The sequence below is a fragment of the Clupea harengus genome, chromosome 22, assembly GCF_900700415.2.
Source record: "Clupea harengus chromosome 22, Ch_v2.0.2, whole genome shotgun sequence".
NCBI lineage: Eukaryota > Metazoa > Chordata > Actinopteri > Clupeiformes > Clupeidae > Clupea > Clupea harengus.
In genome coordinates, this window is record NC_045173.1 from 18,250,155 (window position 1) to 18,262,654 (window position 12,500).

The window sequence follows — 12,500 nt, forward strand, 5'->3', positions numbered from 1 at the left end:
CAGATGACTGCATTGCGATAGCCATCAGGAAAATAGATGTTCTGAGAAAACAGAGAAACTGAGGAATGTTGCCTCTGGAGTCTCCTGGGCTCGATAATCACCAAATTGTCATCACAATCAAACCAACCATTGACTAACTTGCACAGAGGCAGTCATCCCTCCCTGGTTGCCATAGGCTCCATCACACGGTAAATCACCTGCTATGTCTGGTGTAAATTAGCTATATCGTCTTACATGGCACAAGGTGGGAACAAAGATTGTACGTTCCCACCAAAAAAATAATGGTAATAATACATTAATCTTAATAATGATCTTTATTGCATGTATTTTGTATGAATTTAGATGTGCAAACATTTTAAAGTGTACTTCACTTTTTTCGTTGGCAGAATATAAACAATGTTCAAGACTAACAATAATAGTCTAGTAGGAACAATACATTATGTTCTGCAGGGTCCCTATGTGCATAATATCAATAATGATTCTTTTGTTTTAGGTATTTGAATGCATTTGCTTACATTTTTAAGGGTATGTTGTAATCAAATGCAATTTAAAACTATCTAAAAAATTGGCAAATACAATTAAAATTCCAGTGTAGTTATGACGGTTTTATGCTTGATTTGACTTTAGAAACTCAAGTGTTCATGGCTTAGCATAAGCAACTACAATACAGTATATGTCTTAGATTATCCAGTTGGAATAGTTTTTGTGTGAGCGTTTGAAATAATTACACAAACTGCAACTGTTACTAGACCATCTGTATATAGGTTATTAAAATTATGTTTATTGCTATCAGATTTATATCTCCTTTTTATAGTCCAGAAGCAAATGCTGACAAACTTCTCCCTTAAACATTTTAGTGCTGGATGTATATGGCTGTAACAATATTATTATCCAGCAGATGGCGGTGTGTCTCATCTTTTTTTCACACAAAGCATCCCTTATCTCACCGTGACTACACCATCCAAGTCCAAGAGGTTCGAGCTGAGGTCATATGATATATATTACTTGGCTGCGGTGTTTGTTTCTGGGTCTATTTTAAACACTGCCCTCCTTTAACTAAGTTGATTACAGCTTAAAAAGGAAAAAAAATTCTGATATTGCAGAGAATATCACAAACACACATTTCTAACAATCTGTCACAGCACCAGAAATGTTATTGGGGCATGCATCAGCACATTCCAGAACAGTGATACAACAGACAAACACAAGAGCTGAATTGCAAAAAAACACTGCTCTGGTGTCATGTTTCCTGCACTGATGTCATAGCGTATTTCAGATTAGATAGAAGCAATAACGGGGTCAAAATGATGACTTGGGGGGGGGGGGAATAGAGCAGCTGTTTCTTTAATCTCATATGTCCTGAGGGGTGTTTCAGTGCGATCTATTCAAGATGCTCCCACTTACTTGTCAGTCCCCGGATATTTTTAGAGGAGGTCATCATCATAGCTAGTTGTTTACATAAATGGCTGAATAACCGCATCCATTTGCACAAATGCATCATTTAAAATATATTCTCAATATAAAAAAAAATATCCCATTAGTATCTTTAACTTGTGCATATTTGATCCAAGTTATTGGATCGCACCAAACTGATTGCAAAGGCCACCAGTCAAAGTGTGACATAAGTAGACATCTGGGTCGAATTATTTTTTGAATGCAGAGAGTATATTTCACTGTCCTCATCCAAGGCAGTGCATGTTTATCATTACAGCACTTTATGGGAAAGTGAATCAAGGGGGCATGTATGATAACCTCGTGGCTACCCATTTAGCTACAGACAAGAAGGGCAGAATTCAATATTGCTAATAAAATCTATAAATAGTTTCTTAAGTGTCTTGGCTGTTTCTCAGACTGCTGAGGTTACAACCAATTAAGCACCGGCCTTTAGGGAATAAACCAAGCCTGATCAATTTCAATCTCATGTTGCCTTGGGCCTTTCATACGGTTTTGTACCCTAAGGCAAGTATATTTGCATAACATACCACAGTATGGAATACGTAACCAAAGGTGTTTCATGTACAAAATATATGAGTAAACCGTTGCACTAGAACACATTTGAAAATTAGAAATCACTGATGAAAAAATAATAATAATGAAGTCAGTGGAGACCAGCTACACTTACCCTGTTATTGTTACTGTGTAATGTTTCTGTGCCAACCAAATATTGAGAAATAAGAATAAAATATTAAAAAATTGCTGTATGGGTTGCATTCATGTGCCTGGTATAGTTAGCATTAAAACAGTGGTCTTTCGCTGTCTCTTTAGCTTTGAAGCAAACCAATAACCAGAATCCAGAACCTAGAGCTCTTCTGGAGAAATATGGAGAACTGTAGGTTTTTTGCGTATGTGTGTCTTCTGAATCTTCATTACACGTGCACCGTCTATGGCTCTGTTCAACAGAGCTGTGTTTTTTTTTTTTAAATCGCCTTCAGTCTCTCCAAACCCATTCATGCACATCTGCATCAGGTCCTCTGTGTCTCATGCTCTTCCCTTAAGTCCCCACACAGCTGTCTGGCGTATAGGTCTGATGTAACTGTAGCATGACCTTGCAGCATTCCTCTCTCTGTAGTTTTCCACTTGATTGCTTAGCTACTCTCACACTTTGCACTTTAAAAAAATGCATCGGACAAATGACTACATGCAAATAAAAATGTAGATGTAAACGTATATTTAGATGCAAATGCACCAAAACAATTTAGTGGGACCTCAAGTGGCAAGGTCTTTAAAAAAGGCCAACCTGCACTGCACATATGACAAGTAGAAGTATGCTGCTGCAGTTAAATTGTGTACACTTGTGGGGTTTTTTTCTTGCAAATCAGCATGTGCTCTCAGCTCTCTCAGTTTCCAGAAGAGAGCTCTGCCATGTTTGGTCCTCTCCGAGTAATGCAAATTATTTTTTGTTCTCATTTTAGTTGATTTCTCGCACCTACATCACTGCACAGCATGCTGATTCTCATGTTGCCAATGCCTACACTGGCTGAATCCAAAAGCGTTTCATTTCTCCTTCAGTAAAGTTTCTGTTCTCACTGCAATCTTTTTACAGTGTCTAGCCCAAAAATGGGCTTGTCATTGTTAAATATTTGTGTTCTGATCATTACAAAACCCATTTTCTAAGCAGTGGGATAGTTGTTTACAGACTACAGAGTTAAATTAGCTTGGCTTGTGTGTGCGTGTTTATGTGTATGTGTGTGTGTGTTTATGTGTGTGTGTCTGTGTGTGTGTGTGTGTGTGTGTGTGTGTGTGTGTGTGTGTGTGTGTGTGTGTGTGTGTGTGTGTGTGTGTGTGTGTGTGTGTGTGTGTGTGTGTGTGTGTGTGTGTGTGTGTGTGTGTGTGTGTGTGTGTGTGTGTGTGTGTGTGTGTGTGTGTGTGTTTGTGTCTGTATGTCTGTTAAGGGGTAGCTCAGCTCATGCTTCACATACCAGAGCCACTCATTATGCTGGGGTGATGATATGGATGATGTCACCGCTGTGAAAAGCTTGTCAACGGATGGTTATCACCTCCACACAGGTTAAGCCCACTCTCTCTGTCTGGCTGGTGGCCCCGATTGCAGCCAAACTCAGGCTGGATCTGGCCCAGATCTGACCCAAGCTAAGCTTCTAACTGGAGGAGTATGAGAGGAAGTGGTATTTATAACACTACTCGTCTTCTCTGGACATCTCCTTCTTTTTCTTGCCCCTTATAACCTTCACTGCCCACATTTGTTTTCCTTTTTAATTCATCTCCCCATCCACCCTCTCTTCCCCTCAGCACAGGAATCCAATAATGAGATAATGTTGCTCCTTGACAAATGGTTTGTTGACTTTGCCGCAAGGTCTTGAGATTTGGGTGGGGCCCCCCACAAGGTTATTTGTGGACGACGGTGTTAAGTGATTGGCTGAGAGGCCGTAGAATAATATCTGACCCCCGTGGGCAAGCTTGTTTGGCCGTCTCCGCTGGGACTCTGTTATAGCCCAGCGTTTTGGAGTGGGTGGAGCGTCTGTCCTTAGAACAGATCAGAATCAGATCTGGGCCAGATCGGTTCCACAGTTAGCTGCCGTATGGGTCTGCTGTCTTCTGGAATATTCTGGGAAATGAGTCAAGTCCTGGTGGTATTATTTTGTTGTAGACATGGTAGAGCTTATATCAGGTATTTGTACACCTTGGTAGTTGTACACCTTGGATAAATACTGCAGCATAATTACATCTTCTTCTCAGTGCCTCATGGGCTAAGTCTGAACATGGGTGTTGGCAGTGTGGTGTGTGCATGTGGGAGTGACATTGACATTCACTCTTAGTTGTTTCTTATTGTTCCTACAGGACATCTGAACAGTTACGGTGTAACTGCATGCTCTGAATAGTTCCGGCACATTCCTCCATTGTTTGTACAGTCCCCACATGACCTTTGTTTGCTCTAACCTGATCCCATATGTTGGAGATCTTTGCCCTTAAAGCACACTATGATTTTGGTTCGAAGAATTTAAGTCCTTTTACACCTGCAATAATAACATTTCCAAAAGATAATAGCTGACAATTGATCCTGTGTCTTCTGAGCATGTTGATACTTAGTTTGAAGTGTTTTTATGAGTTTGTTGATCATTTAAAGGGCCTGTACATGTACACAAATACATACCAAGGGGCTGAAACAGTGGAACAGCGTGTGTGATGTATACAGTAGTATTGGGGAATACAGTTTGTTTATAATACCTTGCTTTGTTCAACTATTTACTTCTCGTTTAAACATAGTCAAATGTGGAATAGACACACCCAGTACTGTAGTCGCCCTATTAGGTTAGGTCTGCCAGTTTCCTGCAGTTAAACTGTCTGCAAGTGCAGCTTCTGTAACCCCCCCACCCCTTCTCCTCCCCCTCCCATCATGCTCAGGGGATCCACAGGTCGATTGATGCGCCATTACCTCCATACGGTCAGCACTGGTGTCCCACTGTTTCTCTTTGTACCGGGGACTCTAACCGGCATCCCTATGCCACTATTGATGTTGCATTATAGCCTTTCAGCGCTGGCCTTGCCTGGCTTCCCCCCAAAGCTGATTGGGGTGGAGGGCCAAGGCCAAGGCTGTGGGTGTGGGTGTATTGACCATGTATTAACTCCCACAGCGCTGCATCCACTGGATAGAGGAGTGCTGCTATTAGTTCAGAGAATTGGTAAGGGCTGCTTACTGGTTTTTCCTGTCTCTCCCAATGCAGACACATGGACACACAAACAAACTCACATACAGAAGGAGAGAGAGACACACAAACACACATGTTTGCATTCATGTGTGGTTATATGCCTGTATTTGTGTGTGTGTGTGTGTGTGTGCGAGAGAGAGAGTGAGAGAGAGAGAGAGAGAGATAGAGAGTGAGAGACAGAGACAGAGACAGAGACAGAGACAGAGACAGAGACAGAGACAGAGACAGAGACAGAGACAGAGAGAGACAGATAGATGTCCAGGAACTGACTCTGTGTTTAGTGTCTGCCTGGGTGGGTGGGGGGTTTAAGACTATACCACTGTGAATCTACATAGGTGACTCAAAACATGAATGGACTGAAGAAGGAAAGACCATTCAGCTTACGTCAGAGGGGTGCTTGTCTTGGATGGCAAGCTGAGCATGGATAACAGGCTTAGCGCAAAATGAATAAGGGGGCTGGGGGGGGGTGGGAGGGAGGGGGGGGGATCCCCAAGATGCCAAAATGCTGTGGACGGTGGACGCGAGTACTGGAGCATTATGCATGTGGTCCCTGGCTCTCGCCGTGTCTAATCCTGCCTCTTATTTTACCATGGATTTTAACAGTAATCAAATGCGTCCAAGCCTTGCAGTCTGGTACATTGAAACAGAATCCTAATGCGCTCAGATCTACTGTAATCCACTTATTTGACTACCCTGGAGCCGCCTCCCAGCAGGGACAATTGCCATGCGCCTTCATTTACAATTATTCAAATGAGACCACCGGCCAGTAAACCGTCAGACTGTCGAATGCTGAAAATGGATAAATCGAATATCTTTTCCTTCACACAGAGATGAGAGAGATATGAAGGAGTGATGTGACGATGTTAGCTCAATGATTAATCTCATGTGGCCTAGTGCACAGCAGCATCCCCCTATACTAGAGATCGTCATGACAATGTGGGAGAACTTGAGCTGCAGTGATGATGCTTTTATTAGGATCAGATCGAAAGTTTCAACAAACACTTTCCCGGCCATGCTCGCTGGAGTGTCCGTCATGCTGTAAGACATGCCGAACTCTGATCATAAATTGTTCATTTGGTTGTTGGATGTAGATGTCTTTATATACTATTAAATCACTGGAATGGTATAAGTGCACATTGACGCCTCTGGCACATTATAAATGAGACATAAATTGCTCCTATAATTTTGTACATTGTCATGAAATGCAAGACTGAAAATGAAAATCATATTTCATGTGTGTCATTTGTCACACTGAGTGCTGACTGTGGTGTGTTTGTGACTGTAGTTGCTAGGAGACCAACTTCCATAGTCTCATGGCCTCTTTTCTAGAGAAAACATTCAAGGAAGTGTAGTTTAGCTGAGCAACATCAAAAAGCAGTATGAGCTACTGTTCATGACTCCTTTAGAGTTTTTAATATGCATCCTCATTTTATTTATTTGAAATTGAAATTATTGTTAATTATGTCACTAAAATGTTTATATCCATTATTAATTATTTGTATAAAACAACAGAGAAATGTAAAGAAATCCCACATTGTACCTTTTCATTTTTCAAATATCATTCCTTCTCCTCATCTATCTGTGTTTGATAGACATAGTTCTCCTGCTCTCCAGGAGTCTTGTCTGTCACTGGGCACAGAGTCCTCCTTTGCACACCTCTGAAAGCAGCATCCTTCAAGGCCACGCTGCCTCTCCGCTCGCTTGGCCGTCTGCCTGGAGCTCTGTACACAAAAATACATGTTAGAGGCTTTCTGCTTCAGATCTGTTCTGAGTTGGAAGTGGGTGTAGGCACCACATACTGTTCACTGTGCATTCTCTCATTACAAAGCTACATATTACAAAAGTAGACAGCACAAATCCTCTATACGTTCTCTGAAAAGGTTAGGACTGCATTCGTTAGAAAAAGTTATGTACAAACAAAAAATACAATGTTAAGCGAAGAAGCAATCGATCAAACACACTCATTTAACAAACAACATTAGTGTTAACCCAATGTATTTTCCTACGACACTGGTGTATTTTGTGTGCGAGTGCAATGCATTTATCCCACCGCCTTATTGAACTCTCTCTCTCCTCCTCTTGCTGTTCCACCTCTTCTTTGGCTTGGAGGAGGAGGAGGAGGAGGAAGGAGGAGAAAGAGAGAGAGGAATGCGTCAGGCCAGCACAGAGACTACAGCGTCAGGGGAGCCTAAATAAGGGATGGACTCCTTCTGACTCCTGACTCAAGGATTAAGTGTGATCCAAGAGCATCTGGATCACTGGACTGGTATGGCGTGGTGTGGTGTGGTGTGGCGTGGTGTGGCGCAAATAAGCAGCAGACAAGCGTGTTGTTTCAGACTCAGCGTTTCCTGCTTTTTCAGAGTGCATGACACATTAGTGATTCAGTGAAGGAAAAACAAGTTTCTGTTTCATTTCTCTCCTTCCTCTTTCCTTTTTCAAATTGCTCTTTCATATTTTGTTAAAGTTTAAGATACGTTAACTTCCAGAAGCACATTGTGAAGGTTTGTTATCCTCTAGGGTTGTCATGGAGGCTCTCATATCAGTTTAGTTGCGAGAGTGGAAGAGGAACCTTGCTAAATGATGTGGAAACATACAATGATAACACACCTGGTTTAAAAAAAAACTCTGATAACCTTACATCCTTCACACACACACACACACACACACACACACACACACACACACACACACACACACACACACGTGCACACCCTCATGCAGTTCTCTCCTTAGAGGCACACCCAACTTCCTGTTTGTGAACGCGCTCTTTATCTGAACAGTTGCATGCTGGTTATAAATGTCAGTCCCACTTCCTCCTTCTTACACAGAGGAAGAGAAGCAGCTGTGTGTGTGTGTGGTTTTTTTTTTGGGGGGGGGGGTCATACTTCTCTTCTTTAGCATTGGAGGTTATACAGTTTTCAATATATACACAAATACAAATATGCAAACAAGTCTCTCTTTCTCCCTCTCTCTCTATCTCTCTCTCTCCGCTCTCTCTGTGTATGTTACATACACACACACAGACACACACACACAGTGTGCACACACTATTATCACAGACTTTGCCTGCTTGTGATTCAAATCTTTTCAGGCAGAAGGTGCTATTGAGACACAGAGATAGACAGAGAGAGGGAGAGGGAGAGAGAAAGGAAGGAAGGAGGGAGGGGGTTATCAACCCAGAATGCACTGCTGCTCTGAGCATTGCCGCGCTGATGATGACCTGTGTGTGAGCTTCCTGAGTGTCTCCAGTAGCACGTCAACATAGTGGACCACCCCAGGTAAGAGCCAACCACTCCGCCAGTGCAGCACAGTCTAGCACGCTGTAGCTAAGTCCTGACTGTAGCCCTTTCTCAGTACTGTGACAGAGCATTTAGCCCTCCAGGGCTCAGCATCTCTATCTCTCAGCTGAAGCAGCTCTGTTGAACTCGTCTGGTTAATAGGGACGAAGTTTCAGTGCATTGAAATTAATTTGTTGTGTGGCTGTATAACTGCAATCGTTTCATAAGGACCCAATATATGTCTTGTGTTTAATCACAGTTTGTTTGAAACATATTGTAGACTTGGGTGTTAAACTATTGTGTGTGTGTGTGTGTGTGTGTGTGTGTGTGTGTGTGTGTGTGTGTGTGTGTGTGTGTGTGTGTGTGTGTGTGTGTGTGTGTGTGTGTGTGTGTGTGTGTGTGTGTGTGTGTGTGTGTGTGTGTGTGTTTGTTGGATGATTTCTCTTGTGTGAATCATGCTGGCGTAGGCTGGTGCTCTGTGCAGTGCGCTTGACTGAGTGCAGGCTTTCTAACTTTATTTGGTTAGAGGGAAACATCACAAAATAGAGTCACAGCAGGAGAACAGTTAGTGGAATTACAGTGTCACAGTTGAATCCCAGGTTAGCTTTGCTTTGAACAATGATCTTCTGTTTAGTAATGATTTGAATAATCTTGTTTTCTTAATCTATGTGCAGTTTAGATTTTTAGAGTTACATTTTTGTCTGTTGCGATCAAATGTACACTGCAGTTAAGATGATTTCAGTTCAGTGCTAAATGAATTTCTGTTAGCTTTTTGCAACAGGGTCTGTGGTCAATATTTCCTCTTCCTGTGTGACCGTGTCACAGCAGCCATTTTGACCTAAGTGTTTCTCTTCCTTCACAGTTAACACACCCATCTCAGGCCTAAATGAGCTCTAGCTCATCACACTTATTACAGACACTCCCTCAGATAAATTAGCTATATGTGTGAATTCTGTGTGTGGTACGTGTCTCATATTTCAGTGAGATGAGGTGAGAGCTGACTCCCTTCCCAGCAATCCTGCTAGCAGTTTGTAACCAACCATTGCTATGACGTATGATATGTAATGTGCTATGATGAGACTGTTATAGCTATTATTGCTATTATATCAGTGTAGATGATAAATGGAGTTGCAGGCCTATGCAAGGCTCATAAGGGACAGGGCAGATTTCTCCAATGCTGTGAGACTTCACATCAACCGGCCAGTGCAATTTACAGGAGCCTGGCAAATACCAGACTGCTGAGCAGAAACAAGTGTCTAGTCTCACAGAGAGAGAGAGAGAGAGAGAGAGAGAGAGAGAGAGAGAGAGAGAGAAACTTTAGATTTGAACTTGTACTTTTGTGTGAGAATACATTCTCTGCCGTTTTCTCTCACCACCTGACTGGTTGTAGATATTATAGATATTAAAACCAACAGCCGTCTCAGATACTTGAAGACACAGAGGGAGATAGAGAAGAGAAGGAGATGCTGAAGAGGAGCTACTTTAAAGCTGTACTGTGTGTGGGAGGGAGTGTGGGAGTTCAGCTTTTCATGTATTTTGGAATAGCATTCCTTATATGCTGTGCACATGTGTGTGCTATCTGTGCTATCGCTTGATAACTGGAAGTGCATTTCCACTATGGGGTTAAACCCCGGTGTCTATTTTTGAGGTTGGTCCTGGTCTGTGTTCCAACCGGCCTCAGTTCGGTTCTGGAGTGGGGCAGGGCCGAATCGAGGCTGAACTAGAGTCTTTGGGAATGAAATACAATGCAATATTAAAACTGGAGAAAGCGTAAGTTTAGGAAATGACTTAGCTTGTATTTGTAACAACTTTGTAAAAAAAAAAAACATCTACGGATAAATTAAAACTTCACAAAAGAATGAAGGACACTGTTTCCAATATGTTTCATGACGTGTAAATCATGCATTACATGTACTCAGTGCGACCATCCAGCGCTGATGTTTTCTGTTTGAAAATATCCCCAATATTACAACTCCTAACGGAAACAGAAGACAGAGGCTATTCACCGTTGCTTAAGCCTGAGGAAAAGCCTCAAGCTGGCCCTGGTCTTTTGTGCAAAAAGGCTATAAGGCTCCACTTGCTGGAAAGAGTGGGTCTTATGAGTGGATGTGACATTTGAATTTACACTCATGTAATTCATATGTGGGAATTGAAGTGAAACACAAATGGGTGTTAAAACAGACGTCTCAGATGCTTGTAGATATAGAGAGGCACAGAGGAAGTAAGACAGAAAGCTACTTTGCAGCTGAATCTGTACTTGTTTGTGTAGGTCCAACTTTTGACACAACTTTAATTTCCAATAGGAAGCCTTTAGGAGTATGATGACTCGGATATGATTTGTAGAAAAGAATGTTATATATGTTGATATAAAATGGGAGGAAAAGTACACACAGAGGCCCTTGTGTGACAGGTTCATGGGAATTGAGGCAGCACACAAAAGGTGTGAAAACACAGATAAAACAGGTCACTCTCGTCACTCAACGGGGGTCACGAGGTTCCGCTTCCTCTTGGCTCTGCAGCATTGCAGCAGACACACACACACACACACACACACACACACACACACACACACACAAACAGACCCACACAAACACACTCATACTTCCTGCTCTGCATCGTTTGCAGCGCCTATGTGGGGCCTCCGTGAGTGTGTGTGTTGGTAGCTCTCATAAAAATACTAAATTAGGAACAGCCAGAAGCTTCTGCTTCTCCATGGTTCAGTGCCGCTACCTCCAACCCATCTGACAGCCCTCTCCACCCTCACACCCCCACCCTTACCCTCACCCCTAACCCCTGACCACCATCACACCAACAGGAAACCCCTGTGCTCATGGCACGCATTCTAAGGGCTGACGTATACCTCAAAATGTCTGCGTTTTGCACAAGTACACCAGTTTTGCTGTTGCAGACATATCTCTCAGCAGACAACCTCAATCACTCTGTCACAGCATTTGAAATCATGTCTCTGAATCTCTCTGAATCTACAGTTAAAGCTGTTTTTTCATAGGTCTATAGATTTCTCTGTCCCTCAAAACCGTTTACTCCAGCTAAAAAGCGATACCTTAAAATACCGTTGATGGTCAGCTAATCAGCTATGATTCGAGGGAGCATGAACTAAACGAAACTCTCTTTTTACCAGCAGGTCTTCAGTAGTTTTATTCACAGGGAGCAAACATACTGATGAAATGTGCGTCCGTACTGTAAGTTGTTTTGGATAAAAGCGTCTGCTAAATGAAAAAATAGCATAAATGGATTTTGTTTTCTCTTGATCCTGAGATAGTGTTTTAAAACTTGCATGCACTGTGCAGTCAATGTGTCCAATTCCGCAACAACATTTTGGTTGCACAGACGGTCCTAGTGGCGGAATTTGCGTCATGCACACCGTGCATGGACCTAAACGTAGCCGTGTCTGCGGAAGTAAACTTTAGACTATACCAAGTTCCACTAAAATGAAAGTGAGAGAATAGCTGCACAAGTTCAATCCCACTGATCCGGTCAGGGCCACATATTTTTGCGGCGTGAAATGCATCCAAACGTTCAGCCGTAAAGCATGCAGGCTCAACTGAGACAGCAGAGTAACAAAAAACAAAAGAAAACAAAACAAAGCCGTCCAAACATCTGGTGCCTTCAAAATGGCTGCTGTAAATCTCTATGTCGATTGGGAAACATTGTTTTGAGATTCATCTTCAACGTTACAGGAGATGTGGTTGAAAATCACTCAAAATCATGGGAGGATTCATAGATGGAAACATAAATGAGTGAGAGAGAGAGACCGAAAGAGGACGAGACAGAGAGAGAGGATGGACTTAGAGTTTGGTGGGCGGTGGTGATGAGGGGGTGTCTTGGCATGATGTTGAAAGAAAGGGAAACTCCACGTCAGAGACCCGCTGCATTCCAGCTTTTTTTTATGTGGCCTGCCCGGCGAGGCCAGGAGCACCATCAATCCATCAAGCCTCATAAGCCAGCGGCCCTGTGGTGATTGGCCCTCTCTGACCAGACTGCAGCTTTGGTGCTCTGCTCCACACTCAGCTCCAGGGTCTGCCAACTATTTACAACT

The 12,500-nt window shown here is 42.6% G+C and overlaps 1 protein-coding gene across 1 annotated transcript in view; it reads left to right on the forward strand.

The window, feature by feature from the left end:
• Positions 1–8,337: 8,337 nt before the first annotated feature.
• The window catches only part of LOC105907036 (muscleblind-like protein 1), a 49,803-nt gene continuing 45,640 nt past the window's right edge, over positions 8,338–12,500 (forward strand). The window contains exon 1 of the mRNA XM_031559746.2: positions 8,338–8,443. The gene's annotated coding sequence lies outside the window, so the exon portion shown is untranslated. The remainder of the gene's footprint in view (positions 8,444–12,500) is intronic.